The sequence below is a fragment of the Gossypium hirsutum genome, chromosome D03, assembly GCF_007990345.1.
Source record: "Gossypium hirsutum isolate 1008001.06 chromosome D03, Gossypium_hirsutum_v2.1, whole genome shotgun sequence".
NCBI classification, from domain to species: Eukaryota; Viridiplantae; Streptophyta; class Magnoliopsida; order Malvales; family Malvaceae; genus Gossypium; species Gossypium hirsutum.
The window spans coordinates 51,246,626-51,251,086 of NC_053439.1; the positions used below are offsets into that span (position 1 = coordinate 51,246,626).

Sequence of the window (4,461 nt, forward strand, 5' to 3'; positions counted from 1 at the left end):
ATTAAGGACTCAATTCTTATAAGTCTTAAGGTGGATGATGGATAGCTGGATAGGATCGTAACCCACTATCTAGCAAGATAGGAACCAAACGGTATAAGGTTGAACGCCACACTCGGAAAGTGATAAGTTCAAGAAAGAAACAAGTTTGGCGCCACTAGCTAAACTAGATAAGTCAAATTGAATCTCGAAGAACAATGAGAGTGAACAACTCACAAAGTCTGGAATATTTCATAAAATATCAAAATCAATTAACTAACTTCAAAATTTTTACAAACAAACTATTTATAGGCTGATGGATATCCAGCCGAATAGACATAAATTAAATGCAAAGGAATTAAGCTAAGTTAACTTAATATCCAGCTGAAACAATCTAATGAACTCAATCAATTGAGGTGCCGAACAGTCTTGGTTCATAGCTTTAATGAGTGAGCTGGTTGAAGCTTTGTTCAGTGAATGAAGTTTATGGCTGGAGTAAATGTTTGAAAGTGCACCAAATGAGGAGTCAGCTGGTGAGTGTATTTGATGGCAGCCGAATGGCCTTTGGGTGTGAACACTTCGGTATGAAGAGACTTGAAGTGTGAACATCTAGCACCGAATGGTCTCTTGAAGTGTTAGCTGATCAGCTCACAATTGTTGGCTGTTGATTCATGAATAATCAGCAGAATGAATGTACCAACCATCTCTCAAAATACATGCACAATCGGGTGCATGTTCTTCTTTAAAGTAGCTTCGTTGAATCTGGAAGATACATTAATGTCTAGCTAAAAAACAACTCCCAAAATTCATGCACAATCGAGTGCATGTTCTTTATTAAAGTAGCTTCATTGAATCTGGAAGATACATGAATGTCCAGCTGAAAAACAACTTCCAACATTCATGCACAATCGAGTACATGCTCCACATTAATGAGCTTTCAATGAATCGGCATGGTGCATGTATGTCCAGCTTCATATGCATGAAAGTCCATTCGCATGTTTAATTACCTGCTAAGACAAATTAATCACCTAGTTAAAGCATTAACAAGACCAATTAAACACACAAATAATTATGTATTAGACTAAGACACATTTAAGAATTTAACTTACTAGCATTCATTAAGTCTGTCCGAAACTAAACACACTTAATAGAAAAGACATGAATTAAATATGTAGCATGCTAGGACATAATAAAGGCCGAATAACAATGACAAGATTAATAGATTCAATCATCAAAAATCATCAGGCATGTAATGAAAGCTGTAGAAAACTAAAACTTAATTAAACAAACTAAATATTTAAAATGTTTAAATCTTAGCAGCTGAGTTAGCTAGCTAAGTCGAATTTAGCTTCAGATAGATTGTAAAAATCCCTCGTTGGATTGTCCAACACTTGATTGACGAATCCATTAGTGGTTTCCTTCCAAACTCGATCAACCAAAGCTGAAATTGCCTCTTTGAATCGCTTGGCTCGGCTCGAGTGATTGGTCCACTAGGGAGCTCGAATGGATCTCGATTGGCTTCGATTGAGTCCTTGGGCGGGTTCGTATCACCAAACCCTCGCTACGACCAATTTTATCCACACAGAAACAATTATGAAACCGAAGACTAACCCGTAGCTCCTCTAATATAGTCGAATGAACCAACATTTCCATAAGAAAAACAAACTTGGGCTAATTAGAAAATACAAGGTCATTTAAGGACAAATTTGCACTAGGCTTGCCCAAACCCCAACAATTCCAAGCTACACAATTCATTGTCCCCGATGAGTCCCATCCATAAGGCCGACCGATAAACCAAGTGAATAATCAATAGTAGTAGAAGATAAAGACATATCTCCGTTTCTACGAAATCTGTTGGAAGAATAAAAATCCTGGGAAACCACATCACAGGGCCTTCTCCTTGATTCATCAACCTCCATAATTTCATTCTCCCTAAGCCTCACTTGTCTCGCATCTGTAACAGTCTCGTGAGCATCAAGATGAGTTGGTCTCGTAATAGAATCTTGGCCCATGTCCGCTTGGCCTAGTAATAAAATTCCTCTTCTTACTCATTATCATAATCAATAAATTTCCCAATGACATTATGAAGGCTTTCTGAAGCAAACCTGGGCAGTAAATCATAGTCCTGGACCCAGAAATTTGCATACAAAAAAAATTACATCTTCGGGATTCTCTCCTTTAGACAAAGGATGAATTAACAACAAACAGTTGTTAAAAGACCACGGTCCTCCTGAGACCATTTTCTTGAGGTCAACTATATGAAAAACTGAAACAGATAAAGCTTCCATCATCGATTGCTTTAATGCTCACCCCTTGTACTGGACGCCAAAGGGAGAGGAATGTTCTTCCATACCTGCAAAATTATTGACTCACTCCCCAAGAAATTTCTCCACCAAACACAGATCATAATCAATTTCATCCTTGTGAATCTCTTCCGAGTTAACGATCAACTCTACCTGCACCTTCTCTTCAATGAAAGACTCTGTAACTCCTACTCCATACTCTAAAACAGAAAGAAAACGAGGATAAAAATCAATGACTTGACAATGCAATACTAAACATGCATATACGAGATGACAAAATTTGCACTCTTAAAAAAAACACAGAAAACAGAAGCAAGACCATCGGAGAATATCTCAAAACATAAATTTTTAATGTCTTAACGTGGAAAATGTTGCAAGCCAAATAGATTGACGTGGGCTTCTCTTTGGTGCTTGTTATTCCTTGAAGGGCCGATCTCTTTTATGGATGGATTATACAACACAAGCTCAATCTCAAAGCACTGGGTTTATAGAGGTTAACTGGTAATAGGCAATCTCACTATTAAATAAAAAATTACATTCTTCATAATAATAACAATAATAAATTAAGGGTTAGTAATTTGGTAGACTCATACTATATTTGTAATTTTAAAAATTATCACCTGTCTTTTTTATTTTTTAAATATTTTATTATACCCTTATTTTACTTGTGAACTTTAAAAATTTAAGCGACAATGTACCAAATATTTTCCATCAATTACTATATATAGATAATTTATAAATAAACATTATTTATATATTTTTATCATTAGAATATTGGGGACGAGGAAGAGGAAGAGGATGACAGAGTTTAAACATCTATATTTATTTTTTTAAAGTATATTTATATTCAAGTATAAAATTTATTAAAATTATTTTATATTAAATATAATACAAAAATATGTTTACTAAAACATATTTAAAATTATTATATTTATTATTAATTATTATTATATTTTAAAAAATATTTATATTATTTTTTATACATTATTTAGTCGATTGTGTATATTATAATCAAAGTTAAACACTAGTTTTGGTTAAGCTAGCTTTCTCTTGTAAAAGGCTAGGGTTTGAGTCATGCTAGAAGCAAAATAGTAGACATTTTGTAACCTTATCAAGAGGCAAATTTTGGAGTCGGATACTCGCATCCGTTATTCGAATATAGAATGTAGATTCAAATAATGGATTTGAATTACAGATATCCAATGGGCTAAATTCGTATCCGTAGCAAATATTATTTTTACTATCCAAATTCGCAATTTAAATTGTCATCCCTGTTCCAAAATACTTTCTTTTTTGGCTATACTAGTTCCCAAGTTACGTGCGTTGCACATAGAATTGAGCAAGAAAAATCAAAAAATCAAAAATCGACCCTAATTAAGGTTTTTGGACAGTTTATGGAATGTAAATTTAAAGTTAATCAAAATCAAAGTGAATTCTATTAAAAGTTGTTGAATATTATTGTTTTTTTTTAAATATTGATAAAAAAGACTTTGAAAATAATTTAAAAAGCCTCCAAAAAATTATCCCCAAATACATGCTAATTATTAACAAATAAATCACCAAATAAATAAGTTAAAGGATAAGGATAAGTTTTACGTGATAACACATGTCGATCTCCAACTTAGTCCCAAAGGTCTTATATGAACAAGTGCGTAAACAATTATTTAAACACGTTGTGTTCAAACAAGTCATTGAACAAGAGTCGAGTAATTAGTCTTGGACAACCTTAGTCCTAACAATTAATGTTTTAACAATCCAATAATCATATTTCATGCTCCATACTTGTAGATCATATATGTCTAAGTTTGACACAAATTAAAAGTTTCTAACTATTTATTTTATGTAAAAAAAAACTTTCAACCGTTAAATATACATCGATATAGACAATATTTTAGATAGATATGATAGAGATATCGGATCAATTCAAAATTTCATATGTATGACAAGTGCAAATATATTGATAAATTCAATGGTTGAATTGTTAAAATATTAATAGTATAAAAAATTACGAAAATGTGTAAAATCACTTTAGTTTTATAACTATGAAAGTGAATTTCTCCCATTTTTAAATATAAAAGGTAAAAAAGATGATAAAAAAAAATCTTTTTAATTTTTTGAAACTATTGTTTAATTTAAAAAATAAAAATCACTCCAAAGAGGTCTTCCTATTTGAAAATCTTAG

The 4,461-nt window shown here is 32.3% G+C and overlaps 1 long non-coding RNA gene across 1 annotated transcript; it reads right to left on the reverse strand.

Annotated features, from left to right (window-relative positions):
• Positions 1 to 226: 226 nt before the first annotated feature.
• LOC107927041 (uncharacterized) lies at positions 227 to 2,973 on the reverse strand. Its single transcript, XR_001692363.2, has 2 exons — positions 2,641 to 2,973; positions 227 to 2,479 (listed from the first exon to the last, which is right to left on the reverse strand). It is a non-coding gene; the product is annotated as an uncharacterized lncRNA (long non-coding RNA).
• Between the last annotated feature and the right edge of the window lie 1,488 nt (positions 2,974 to 4,461).